A 14,654-nucleotide genomic window follows, 5' to 3' on the forward strand; every position below is an offset into this window, starting at 1 on the left:
GATATTTTAACACTTTAGCTTTGTAAATTAATTAGATGTCTGTAAAAACCAAGATCTTAGACAAGCATAGTAAACAGAATTAGCCATCTCTTTCGTGTTGAAGAAAAATCCTTCTACAGGATACCATGATGGCCCCATTGATATACTTAATAACTCGTCTTTAAAAAGCCATGGGCTACATTTTTGTATTGTATCAACATATGCCCTAGCTGTTCTTGGTCTTACTGAGGTGCCTTTTTTCTCTAACAATTTCTCTCCCTCGGAGGTGAACAACTTTAAACTTTGAGTCAACCATTTTCCCCAGTTTGCCTGAGAAAGTTCTAGGAACAGGCAACTTGAAATAAAAACAAAATAAATAAAAACAAGAACGCATTGTTTTTTGAAATGCTCACCCATTCCTTCGCTCTCCTTCAGGGGCGAGTAATTTCACTTACTTCCAATTTTTAGACGTTCCGCGTACGAGCCACCAAATGCCGCAGTCTCTCGGCTGGGCACAAATCACGAGTCTCCACACAGCTTGTAGATTCAAACAGCAATTCTTTATTCCCGAACTCACACCGGCCGTCTACAAACACGTTCTGGGGGAATCCACGTTCTCTTTCCAAATCCACACTCTGCCCTAATCCACTCTCTCCCAAATCCACTCCACATGGGCTTTTGTCTCCCAAAATATACTGTCTGACCCTAAGCACTCAAGAGGAACTCAGCAGCAGGATACGCCCTATTCCAAAAGAGGAACACCCTAATCTCCTATTATACTAAACCGCCCTATTCTAAAGGGGAAACACCCTACTCTCCTATTATGCTAAACTGCCCTATTCTAAAGGGGGAACACCCTAAACACGGATCCTGCCCTGGTCCTTGAGCAAGGTCACCTTTCAGAAGTCCTTCCACTAGACAGCATGGGAGTAAGCTGGCAAGGAATTTATCATACCTACTTGGCTGATGGCTCCCAGCAGGATCCCAGTCTTGTGGATGTACACAAAGGTGAGATTCACTGTGGTGTATTTATATGTGTACACCAGAAAGTGATGTCAGATTCATTCCACTGTCTTTCCCTTTCCTATGTTCCCTCCCTTCCCTTCATTCCCCATTTGTCTAATCCACTGAAATTCTATTCTCTCCCACCCCCCTTATTGTGGATCATCCTCCATATATCAAAGAAAGCATTTGATCTTTGGGTTTTGGGGACTGACTTATTTCACTTAGCATGATAGTTTCCAAATCAATCCATTTAACAGCAAATGTCATAAAGTCATTCTTCTTTATGGCTGAGTAATATTCCATTGGGTACTCATACCACATTTTCCTCATGCACTCATTTGTTGAAGGCACTTAGGTTGTTCCATAACTTGGCTATTGTGATTGTGCTGCTGTAAACATTGATGTGGTTGCATGACTGCAGTGGAGCATACCCTCCTTATTCTTTTAAAGAGCTTCAATTGCTCTCATCTAACACTTCTTGCAATAGAAACTGATCAACAGAGTTGTGCAATGCAGTGTCCTGGACTAAAAGAATTCATAAGGTAATGTCAAAACTTAGCAGTAATTTATATACACAGACCCAAGGCCATGGACCACGTGAAAAGTTCCTGCTCAACTACTCTTCTGATGGTGTTGACCTACAGCTGAGGGTGAGAGGTCACCTGCCCAACCAGCATATATACCAAATCTCATCAGCATACCCACAGCAGCTGACACTAACATGAGGGATTGACTTCCAAAGATGTCATTGAGGTAGAATATTGGCACCATAGAGACACTTGGCATCCAAATTGTGAATTTTAACAAGTACGTTTTATTTTATACATAATTGATAGCTTATCAGTTTTGGAATGAGTGTTTGTACAAATAAGAATATCAGTGACCTTGGTTTTTAAATGCCGGGATCTTAAAATTTAGGCCGGGATCTCTTGTAAGCTTTGAATCCTGACCTTAGATAAGTCTATGTCCATCCTATACATTCTGAAGATAAGTAAAATTAAAGGCTAAAATGGGAAAAAAGGTGTCTCCAAGGGTTAAGCTAACCTTGATTCCAGGTATTAGCTTGACCTAGATAAATTTGATGTTTTTATAGTAAAAACAGTTTGGGTTTCAGCAATTTCATGGGATGTGACCCAGCAGTACTAAAATCCCTGCCCAAGAGCAGTAGCCAACACTTCTCCACAGCTCCAGGGAAAGCTCTTTCACAACTTCCTCTGGCAGCCCCTTCTATTGTCTTGGAATTCATTCTTTCAGGAAATTCTTACTATTGGCCTAAATCCCTCTTGAATTAATTAAAGCCATTTTACTTCTCCTGTCCAGAATGAACATTGAAAAGGACAGCTTGTCATTGCTTATTTGAACCCCCTTCATCATTTCCAAGACTGTAGTCAAGTAATATCAAGTAATATTTTATATTATTCAGCTTTCTGTTATTATAACAAAATGCCTAAGATGATCAACTTAAAAAGAGGATAGGTTTATTTTGGCCAACTGATTTGGAAGTTTCAGTCTATGGCCAGTTGGTCCCATTACTTTTGGGCCTGGGATGAGGCAGCACTTCCTGATGGGAGTGTGCAGCTGAGGAGGCTCATTCACCGCATGACTGGAAAGGAAAACAAGGAAGAAGGAGGTCTTACAATCCCCTTCAGGGTCACATGCTCAATAACTAAGATCTCGCAGTAGGCCCCCTTTTAAAGGTTTCAGCACCTCCCAATAACACCATGGACTAGAGACCAAGCCTTTAACTAGAGCACACTTATAATCATAGAGAATAACATTCAGACTATATCAAGAATTTCTAAAATCAGAAAGGTTTAATAAATAGATAAGGTTTAATGATAGACAACCTCAACAACAACAATAACAACAACAACAGAAAGATATGAAAAGGCTTTTTTTTTTTCATTCAATCGATATTTATTGAACAGCAAATATGTTCCCAGCAATGGGAATACAGCAAAGACAAAATATATAAGATCTCTGCCTCCATGAGCTTACAATCTAGCAGTCAGTCAGCTGGTAACATCTATAATTTTACAATAGTTATAAGAACCTGACAAATTGAATATGCTGAGAAAATTTAACAAAAAGTCTAGATCTATACTGAGAAATCAGAAAAGGACTGCCTGAGGAAGAAACTTTTAAGATGAGCTAAGTGGAAACTGGAAGGGTGTGGTGAGCAGAGAGAACAATCTTTGTGAAGGATTTGAGGAAAGAAGATACTTTATGAAGGCCAGCCATGGTGTCTGAGGCACAGGCAACAAAGAGGTGTATTATGAGACAAGCAAGGTAGGCAGGGCCTTATTTATGCAGGGTCTTTGAAATTAGTGTTTTATTCTAAAAGCAAATGGGAGCCACTGAAATATCTGAGCAGGAAAGTGAGATGTTGAGGTTTGTATATCACTCTGATGACAGCATATAGAAGGCAGAAGTAGAAATGGAAGGACAGGTTAGGAAGTTTTCCCAGCTGTCTAAACAAGAAGTGTTGGTAATTCAGAGAAAAGAAGATAGATTCCAGTGATATTTAGCAGATAGAATCTACTTGGTGAGTGTCTGAGTATGTGAAGAAAGGTGTGTGTTTCTGGCAAGAGGTACTAAAGTAGGATACTCTGGAAGAGGGACAAATTTGGGCAAATTAAGCACATACCATAGGCACAGGCTTTGAAGCTGGCAACAAGAGGAACAGCATAGCTTCAATTCTCAAATAAATTTAAGGTTTAGTTGAGCAAACAAGATACATATGAGATCATTGCAGAGTTGATTAAATATCACAATTATTGATCCAGGTAATTCAAGGATTCTTTCATTCCATAGGACTAGATTCTATCAATCCCAATGAATTCAGAAAACTGAAGCCAATAGGGATAACCCCACCTTTGTTCATGCTTCTCATACCACTTAGAAAACTTCTGTGCAACCCACCCAATGTCTCTAGAGACCACCTTCCTCTGAGCTGGGTTCAGGACCCAACCAGGAAGATGTACTAAACTCTCCTTGGTTCATTTTTGCCTGCTGCTGCCAGTAAGTTCACCTGTACTTCTCCATTTCCCTCCCATGCTTAGGTTATAAGGGGTGAAATCTAGCCATTGCTCCTGGTTGGTTCTCTTTTGGTCATTGGGAATTGTCTACCTTACTTAGTTCTCTCTTTACATGCCCCCTGTCAAGTCACCTCTTTTGGAATTAGAATCTTTCAAAGTCAACCCTGTTTATCTCACCTCCTCTAAGTGGAAAGGTCCACAGGTGAAAAAGATACCTCTGTTGTGCTCCCTCACCAATATAACCCAATCTACAGGCCCTTTTCCTACTCCAGTTTTTCTAGGAGTTAATAAATGCCCACATCTTTGCCTCAAAAAAGTCAGAAGAGAAATTTTACTATGGAATGAACAAGAAGCAGCCTCAACAGCTATTCCTAAAAAGGTTTTCCTGGCTTACTCTTTGCCTCTGGAGTACTCTGCTGATTAACTCTTTCCCAGTAACTGCTGACTAATCAATAGGCCTACAGTTTCTTATTGTGCAACAAATCCAGGACAAACCCAAATACCAAATACTTGGTCAGAGACAGCATTTTAAAATGTTACCATGAAGTTAAGAGATTGAGAACAGTCCCTTTAGCCTTTGGAGTTGGGCAGACTTGGATTTGCATCCTGACTCTAATGGTAACTAATATCTCTTTGCTAATGAACACTTCTAAGTTTCAAAAGACTTATCTGGGAAACAGTGTTTATAGTATTCATTTATGGGGTAGTTGTAAGAAAGAGGGTGAATAAAGTACCCATTATAATATCTTGACTGGATTATCTGATGACCATTTATTTCCTTTCTTTCCCTTGGGTTTCAGCTACTAAATACTTTTCTAAAAAGACAATAAGAGGGGGAGGAAGTGGGTAAGTGCTAGGGAATGATAATAGCCTAATTACATTGTTATATTGTGTGCATGTATGTAACAACAAATCATTATCATGTACAACTACAATGCACCAATAGAAAATATGGAAAGAAAAATTTAAAAAAGAGATTAGCCAGGTTTTATGGTCAATGAAAGTCATTCCCTACTCCTATCTTTGTAAAGATCCCATGTTTCTACAGCCATCTCATTTCTGCCATTGCCGAAAATGTTCTTCCACCCCTCATCCTTGTGTAGGATTTCTTTCTTTTACTATCACCTTCTACCTGAGCTCCATTTACCTCTTCGCCCCTACAACTCCCTATCCAAGATACTGTGCCTTCTTGTGTCATCCCTAAAGACTAATTAATTCATTTCTAGCATTCTCCCTAATTTTTGCAGAGCAAATCAGAAAGGAGCTGGAGAATAAGATTCATACTTCAGAAGGTCACCAGAACTACAGTTCAGATCCCAAAGGGAAAAGGAGGTCTGAATCCAAGCACCCGACACCCTCACCTCTTTTCCTCAAAGACAGAAAAAGGCAAACTCAAATTATGTCTTAATCCAGACAAGCACACATCTCCTTTCCTATAGCTCTGTGAGGTCATCATTGAAGTAGAGCAGTATTGCAGGTATGTAGTGTGTACCATCCATTTTGAGATAGTCAAATTCTTCCTCCTCATCCTGGATCCCATTCTCTTCCAGGGTATGATACATGTTCAGGGTCTTCCCTTCATATTTCCACGTGTAGCTGGCAGCATGTGCATTATAGGGAAGATAGCGGTGTAGGATTTCCCACATTGACTCCAGAGCTCCCACCTCCAGTATGTGCTTCTGCGACCTGAGAGTGTTAATGATGCGAATATTCCGGGTCTTGGCAGACAGCTTCCCCACCTCGTACTGCGACCCTTTCCACCAGGGATTCCCAAAATCATTGGCCCAGTCCGATCGGGGCAGCTGAGGTGGGACGTGCACGAAACGGCCCCGCGGGGTGCGGTACCTCAGGCAACCAGTCAGGGGATCTATGTGCTTGCGGATGTCTCCAGTGTTTGGATCAAACCAGTGGCCGATGTCCTGGCCTGCAACTTCCACGATGGGTTTCAGAAGCAGGTTCCCCTTGTACTCCTGAGCCAATGGCGTTAGGTCGTACACGTATCCCAAGTAAGACACCCAAAGGTCTTCGGGCTGGTTATGTCTGGCCACTTCTTCCGGCGTGAAAAAGCGACGCTGGAAGCCCTCAAACTCTGGCCCAGCCACTAGGCCCCGGCGCGGCATGACTCTTGCTCTATCGGGCACTGGGTCCCTTGGCTGCTTCCTCGCTCCTCAGAGCACACACACATTCTCCGGGTCCAGGAGCTAAGGTGAGTGCGTTTACCCGCTCAGATGAAAACCATTGTCCTTTCCCGGCCACCGTCCACTGAGATTAAACACTGTGAGGGCAAGGAAGGGCTTGGTCTGTGCGAGCTCACGGGAAACGTAGTCTGATTCCGACATCAGTCACATAAACATTGAATAATTTGAGTTCCAGGGAAAAGCGAACACATTCCATTTTAATCCAGAGGTCTGGACTACAGGGGATATTCAGGAAGAACTATCTTAAGGCAGAAAAACAAGGTGAGGAAGCAGGATGGAAGAAGGTATTCTCGCTAAATTTCTGGGTTTCTAAAAGATGTGTAAGAAAATACAGGTAAATTTCTCGCGATCCGGCGTAATAGGTCTCGGTGAACCATTGCCCTGGAATAGGAGAAGCTCCCGAGATTTCTGCAGTTGCCGAGGAGACGAGGAGGAGGAGGAGTGGTGATCGCGTGAAAGGAAATACGTCGGGAGCGTTCGCGAGATCTCAGACCACCAGACCCCAAAGGTTTTTAGGAAGTTTAAGGGCCCAGAGGGGCCCGTGGGGCAAATGGCTGGAGCTGGGCCGACCATGCTACTATGAGAGGAGAATGGATGTTGCAGCCGGCGACAAAGCAGTTCCAGCGCCGGGGTTAGCGCGGACTCGGGTTCTGGGATTGAGGGGCAGTCGGGCAGCAAGATGGGGGGGGGGACGAGGGAGGGGAACTGCAGCTCCCGGCAGCCTCTGGGCTTCTGAGTGCCCCGTGGGTTGCTGGGAGCTGTGGTTTCGCAGACAGTCGGGCAGCAGAGACTGCAAGGTCTGAGTGTATTCCGCCCGGAGCAGGACTCGGATGGGGAGCGCGAGGACTCGCCGGCTGCGCGTGCCCGGCAGCAATTAGAGGCGCTGCTCAACAAGACTATGCGCATTCGAATGACAGATGGACGGACACTGGTCGGCTGCTTCCTCTGTAGGACCGCGACTGCAATGTCATCCTGGGTTCGGCGCAGGAGTTCCTCAAGCCCTCGGGTCAGTGCCCAGGGGATGCACACCCGCTTGGGAATGTGGCGGAAGTTCACGCAAGGCATTTTCCCTCAGGGCCTGACAGCACTCCTTGTTTTGTGGGGCGTGTTTTCGTGGCTCAGAAGGGGCGGGACCGAGTTTGGCCTGCCTCCCTGATGCTCTGACCATTCTTTCCAGATTCCTTCTCTGCCGGGGAACCCCTGTGCTAGGCCTGGCCATGGTACCGGGACACCACATCGTTTCTATTGAGGTGCAAAGGGAGAGCCTTGCAGGGCCTCCATATCTCTGACCATAATTAGGCATGTCTTTCAAACCTCATTAAACTTATGACTGATGTGCGCTGTGTCTGTGTGTAGCTTCGATGCCAGGACAGAGAATACACCCAACCCCTAAAAACGGGGGTTCATCTGAGGCCAAGAGCATTTTCAATCCTCCCCCAACCTGTGCCCAGGGGTGCCAAAATTTCCCTTCAGTTCGAGGTTGGGGATGGGGAACAGGCTGTAAACCAACAGAACCTGGGGTGGACCCTCGCATCTTCCCTCCCATGCTCCTGCTGCAGAATTGTGGCGGGAAGGGGTGTCATCCTGCTCCGGAAGGCCCATTGTTTCCCGCCCCGGCCTGGCAACATTGAGTTCCTCTATGCTGGGGTCAGAGAACGGGCTGGGTCCCCAAGGGGAACCGGGTAGGCGGGGGTGAAACAAGGCCGCCTCTGCTATTGATGTGGAGGTGACTTTGGGGTCAGGGACAGAACTCTGGGGTCTAACCGGGAAGAATGGATAAATGCAATAAGGAAATGCCAGGAGGCTGAAGGATGCTTCCCGCCTGAGTATTTGTAATGTCAGGAACTCGTTTCCTGCTCCTGGGCACCCCTCTGCTCACAGCACACTCCTGTTCATAAATTCTTTATTGGTGTGTTTTTCTTCACCTCCAGCATTGCCCCTCAGCCCTGTAAAATTCTAGAGGAGCTGAAGCTGAAAAGGATGGCACAGGTTCAGTTGTCCTGATCACGTTAAGGGAGTGGGAAGGAGGGTGTGCAGGGTCCAGCCCAGATATTCACGATTCAAATGTGGGTAGTCACAGGAAAGCAGTTTTTCCGGGGCGTGGGAGTTTTCGCCAGCACTGGGGTCCAAAAATGTTGCTGTCCCCCAAATGGATGCTAGAACCCGGCTCAGGTAGGGGTGGGGGTAGGGCAGAAGATCCTGGCTTTGAGTCCTTGGGCCCCACGGGAAGGGAGGACGGCACTAGTGTTCTTGACTAGAGGCTCCTCAGACCCAAACCTTTCCCAGCATAGGAACGGCTTGGGACCCTGGTGAGCCCCGGGTTTGCCGCGGCTGCGGGGCTCGTCTGCGGGGCTCGTCGGCGCCGATAGAGGGCCCGGCTGTAAGTCACGAGACAATCGGCCAGGCGGAGGCGTAGACAGGAGGCGGTAGCTGGCCAGGGCAAGCACGAGCAGCGGAACGAGGAGTAGGAATCCGGTGACCAGCAGGGCGGTGAAGCCCGGGTCCCGTAGGTGCGCGGTGCAAGGGGGTGCCTGAGAGCGCAGGAACTGGGAATGGCAGAGGAAGCCGAAGCCTAGCATGGTGACAGCGGGTAGCAAGATGGTCCCCAGCACCAGCGCAAGCAGGAGTAGAATGAAGGCAGCCACCATTAGGTTCTGAGCAGTTACCAGCACAGCGCAGGCCCCGCAGTCCAGGGGATCTCGGGGCTCTGGGCTGCTGCCGAGAACCGGTCACTGCGCCCCGGGGACATCCGCCATGGCCTGGCTCTGAAAAGGCTTTTTTTTTAATTTTATTTTTTGGTACTAGAGATTGAACCTAGGGGTACTTTACCACTGAGCTACACCTCCAGTCCTTTTTATTTTTCATTTTGAGACAAGGTCTTGCTAAGTTGCTGAGGGCTTTGCTAATTTGCTGAGACTGGTCTTGAACTTGGAATCTTCCTGCCTTAGTCTCCAGAGTTGCTGGAATTAAAGGCATGCACCATCATGCCTGGCTCAGAACAGGTAATTTCTAAACAGAAGAAACACAAACAGCCAAAAATTGTGAAGGCATGATCAAGTTCATTCCTAATCAGGAAAATGCCAATTTGAGATACCATTCCATACCATCAGATGGCATACAGGGGGAAAAAACCAAGAAATTTAGTTGTTATAATATTTTACAAGGTATACATGCATCAAATTATCACATTGTCTACTTTCAATAAATACCATCTTTATTTGTCAATTAAATATTTTAAAGCTAAACAAACCAGACAATACTATATTTTGGCAAGGATTTGGAATGATGAGAACATAAATATCTTTCTGGTGACTGTCTAAATCAACACAGTCACTTTGGGGAACATTTAACACAACCTGGACAAGTTGAAGGCACATACGTATTCTAAATATCAGAAGTCCATTCTCACGTGAGTGGAAAACTCTTGAACACATTCATCAGAATATGTGGTCAAGAATTTTCAAGGCAGCCTTACCTGCAATAAAAAAATACAAATGTTCAAGAAGAGCAGATGGAATAAGTCAGTTGTGTTGTCTTATTACAAAAGAATACCATATAGTAGGAAAAGTGATAAAAATACAACTATTCCCTATAACATGGATGAATCTCAAAAGCATAATGATGAGAATTAAAAAACCAAACATGTCACAATGTATACACAGCATGATTTCACTTTTATAAAATTTAAAGCCAGACAAAAAAAATTACACATACATAAACACTGGAATGCAAGAAAATCATTATTACTGCAAAATACAGGGCAGTAGTTACTTCTGGGAGGAACCCACAGGAGTTTCAAAGGAATTGGTGTTTATTTGCATGGGAATACATAAACTTTTGTTTTATTTTTAAATTATTATTTAAAATGTACATGTGTGTTATAATATTCTTTTTATGTGTAGTATACTTTAAAATACATAAAGAGAGACAGAGGTCAAATTATGCGCTATCTTACTTTTTGGAGATATGATTATTTTTAGAGGACTCCAAAGATTTACAAAACCCCGAGAGCTCATTAAAGCTGGATAAAAATACACAGGCAACAATAATTGTTTCTGTTTACCAATAACCCATTTAGAAACTATCACTTCAAGAATACATAGTTGCCAATATCAATAAAATCCTTAATTTTCCCACGAATAACCTGACAATGAGTGTGTAACATTTGCATGAACATCACTCATTTGCATGTGAGCGTTTACTACAGGGTGTGAAGTTCTGAATGTGTGCAGAGAAGTACTTGTTGACCTCTAGAAGTCAGCTCTGAACCTTCTGTCTCATCTGTCCTCCAAGCCTAATGAGGAGGAACACAGATCTGGTTGGTGGGTGCACATGTACTGATTGTCCCTTTTTCTTGAGGGCAGGGCTTTTGAGACTTCATCTTTGTCTACAAGTGCCATGATATCATATAGTGACCCCCAAGTCTTTTTCTTCCACTAAGCTTGGCCACTTCTCCATCTTTCCTTGGGCCCTCTCCTGCCTTAGCTGTCTTTACCTTAGATACCATTTTTATGATGGGTAAATGTGTTTTCTCTGTCCATGGATGTCCCTGGGGCCCTCTTCTCTAGTACTGGAGATTATGGCATTCCATCCCCCTGAAATGGCAAGCTTTAGTGTTTAGGGCTTGTCATGGCGGTGAGGGTGAAGGAGGGTGATGAGGGTTGTGGGAGGTGAGGGTGGAGGAGTGTGGTGGGACAAGGATGAATGAGGACTGATGATTTGCTGTGGGCAGAACATATTCTTTGATGCTTGCCACTTGTATATAGCATACAAAAGGAGATCCCCAGTGGGTCCAAATTAGCTTGCTAGAGTCCTGAAGATGATGTAGCTTCAGTTAATAATAAATTGTTTTTCCTTCTTTGACACCTTAAAGAAAAAAAGAAGAGTTAATTCTGCCAAGGCAGAGTTCTTTTCCACTAACATCTCATCCATTTTTTTTCTAATGATTTTATGTTCCTGAATAGGAAGATGAACAATTGTAAAGATGTTCTCCAAATTAATTAAAAATTAAATGAAATTTTAGTAACTGTGCCAAGCAGTTATGTATTTATCTTAATGATCTTACCAAATTGCTTATCTTGGGAAAAAAATGTAAAGTAATGTCCAGAAAGTACAGAGGATACAAGAAAGATAAGGGAATTTCGCTAGAATTTATCAGCATCTACTCCAAATCCACAAAAACTAAAACAGTGGTACTGGCCTAGAGATGGATAATAGGTCAATGAGCACAATAAAAGTCCTAGAAACTACACATTTCTATGTGTATTTAATGTATGATAACAGAGAGCATTTAAGATTAATGAGAAATTTAAACAACAAATATCACAATTGGAAGACACTTGGGGAAAAAAAAAACAGTTCACATAACTACCTACAACTATAGTAAAAAAGAAATTCCAAGTAGTTAGCTATACAGTCCCTATCAATTGAAGGAGATAAAGATAAAACATATGTACAGTCTTAAAGCAAGGGTGATATTCCTTAGCATATTGCTAATGTCTGACTAGATGAGAGGAAGGATGAACAGATTTGACTTGACACAAATTAAAAGCATACGGATGGAAAAAGAGGCCAAAAATAAAGGTAAAGTTCCAGAAATAAACTGGAAGACATATTTATAAAGGGAGATAATGACCATAATATATTCAAGAGATTGAAACAAAACAGAAAAGAAAAAAGAAAGAAAAATAACCCATGAGGAAAAAAAAGGATAAAGTTAATTTTCTGGCAAATCATAGTTTTGGGTAGAGGGGAGGATATGACCACTAGTATATTTATTAACTTCCCCAAGTGTTTCTTATGAACTCTCCACTCTCCATTAAGTGAGACTCACAAGGGAAGAAATGAATTATTCCTTTCATCCTCTTGACAAATGCTTCTCATTTATATTCAAAGTCTTCAGAAACAGTTGACACATTGTCATGATTTTATAATCTTCATGCTGAAGACTTACCATTTTCTCCTCCCTAGGCTCCAGGTCTGTTAATACCAAATTTCTTGTCAACATTTTGCTTTGAATATCTTGTAATTATTTAAAATATGCAAAGTCCAATTCTTTGTTGACAGATACTTGACATGAGTTTTCATAAGTCAAATTAGGGTTCCATGTTGTATTTGTTATTTATTGCTACTTAACAAATTACCACAACATTTAGCAGCTTAAAACACAGTTTCTGTGGGTTAGGAATTTGGATACAGCTCAGCTAGGTGCCTGTGCTTCAAGATGGCTCACTCACAAGGCTGAAGTCAAGGGACTGGAGCCGAAGTCTCATTTGAAGGCTAGCCCAGCAGGAGAGCATATGATGGCCTCCAAACTCACTCACATGTTTGTTGGTGGCATTCAGGTCCTCGCAGACTGTTGGGCTGAGATTTCCCTCAGTTCTTTGTGAAGTGGGCATCTCTATAAGTCAACTGAACAGCACAGCAGCTGGATTTCCTCAGAATGAGTGAGAGCAGGAAAAGACACCTGAGGTAGAAGACGCAATGTTCTTGTAATCTACTACCAGAACTCATTTCCATCATTTTTGAGTATTCAGTTGATCAGAAGTGAGCAGACAGGTCTATCTGACACTCAAGGCGAGGGTATTCCATAGGGCACAGATACCAGGAGGTGAGGGCCATTGGAGACCATCTTGGAGGCTGCCTATCACAGTGCTGAGGTATTCATATGAACTGGTGACCCAGGCATGGTTTGGAGTTCAAGCAGATGAGTTGAGTTGGGCATTAAAATGTTCAAAAGCATCTGCCAGAACAGTGCAGAGGCAGAAACTCATGGTCAAGGGTGACAGAGTGGGTACAAGTTGAAATTTAGGGTTCAGAACTGCTATAAGAAAACAGTTTGGATGTTAAATCTAAACCAACATGAGAACCATGGCTCAGGCAAGCAGAACCCCAGCACAACACAGCTGTGATTCGACTGATTTCAGAACAGATAAGGAAGGTTTATGGGCAGCGATTGGATGGTGTGGGCCAAGAGATACAAATAGTTCTGATGGAAATTGTGCATGTGTTATTGCTTATCATAGGGATCTCTGTTCCTCATGAAGGGAATTTTTCAGAGCTCTTATATTTATTATCTTTCCTTCTGAACCTAATTCTTCATCTCAGATTCTGAGATTTTGAGAGGGGCATCCTAATTCTCCTTAGGGCTTGATTGGTCCCAAACTCTTTGGCTCTTCTCTCTCTTTCCTTCTCTCTTATTTACTTCATCTCAAATAATTGTTAGGGAAAATATATATGAAAGCATCAGCCGTTATCTGTGGAACTCAGGTAGATTATACAATCATTCATTCCATAAATATTAGCTGTGCACCTTGGCAAATATCAGGTTGGATCTGTGCTGACTAGCAGGGTAGCCATAGGCCACATGTGGCTATTGAGTATTTGAAATGTGGCTGGTGTAACTGAAGAACTGAAATTTTAATTATCTTCAAGTTTTAATTATTTTAAGTTACAAAGGGTGCAGTGCAATGCATTTTTCTGTTAAAAAAATCTGTTGAAAACTAAAGCAAATCATTTTGGTAGGGCTACATTTATCATCTACATTTAGATATGCTCTAAGTGTAAAACACACTGGATTTTAAAGACAGTATGAGAAAATAATTTTATACTGATTACATGTTAAAATGATTAATAATTTTGACATATTGTATTAATTAAAATGTATTATTAAAATCATCTATTTCTTTTTACTTTTTAAATGTGGATACTGGACACTCTTTAATTATATACATGAATTGTTATATTACTATTGGACAGCATAAGGTTGAAGTGTTATTTAGTTATAGTCTTAAAATTTCTGGGTACTATAAGGTTCTTATAGTCTGAAAATATCTTTATAACCCCCCCCCACTCCCTTTAGGATATATTTCCACAGTTGTTAACTTAAATGATATCCATGATGAAAAATTTTGTTTAATGCTGAAAAGAACTTAGAAATAAAATCTTTTTAAATTTTTTTTTATCTTTTAGATTTCTGTCTACTTCTTTAGAAATTTTCAATTTACAGCTGAGCATCAACAGGGTTTTCTAATACTACTGAGAAGATGTGGTGGCATTTGCTACAGAGTAGAAATTGTGTTTGATGCTTCCTTCTAAACTTGCCAATGAATTTCAAGAATCATATGCTTGAGATTTGAACAAATTACCAGTAGATGGTGACCTTGCAACTTTTCCACAGCTAGGACTTCTAGACTGGCTTGACTTTTCTAAGACTATAAACTTTATGCTACCAAATATTGAAAAATTATATGTTGAATGGTTACAAAATTAAATTCACTTTGTTATTATATGTGAATATTGTCAATATTTTTCGTGTGCCACCATGAAATCTGTGGCTTATGAACACACACACAAGTCTCTTTCTTCTTATTTCCCAGTTAAATGATACTTTTCTGTTGCCTTGGCCTCTCATTGATTCTTTGTGAAGACTTTG

The 14,654-nt window shown here is 42.2% G+C and overlaps 3 pseudogenes; 1 reads left to right on the top strand and 2 right to left on the bottom strand.

Annotated features, from left to right (window-relative positions):
- Positions 1–5,380: 5,380 nt before the first annotated feature.
- On the bottom strand, positions 5,381–6,200 carry LOC143639962 (cytochrome b5 domain-containing protein 1 pseudogene; annotated as a pseudogene).
- Positions 6,201–6,730: 530 nt separating this feature from the next.
- LOC143639958 (N-alpha-acetyltransferase 38, NatC auxiliary subunit-like) lies at positions 6,731–7,509 on the top strand (annotated as a pseudogene).
- A 617-nt stretch (positions 7,510–8,126) lies between these two features.
- Positions 8,127–8,976, bottom strand: LOC143639963 (transmembrane protein 88 pseudogene; annotated as a pseudogene).
- Between the last annotated feature and the right edge of the window lie 5,678 nt (positions 8,977–14,654).

Source organism: Callospermophilus lateralis, unplaced genomic scaffold, assembly GCF_048772815.1.
Source record: "Callospermophilus lateralis isolate mCalLat2 unplaced genomic scaffold, mCalLat2.hap1 Scaffold_101, whole genome shotgun sequence".
NCBI lineage: Eukaryota > Metazoa > Chordata > Mammalia > Rodentia > Sciuridae > Callospermophilus > Callospermophilus lateralis.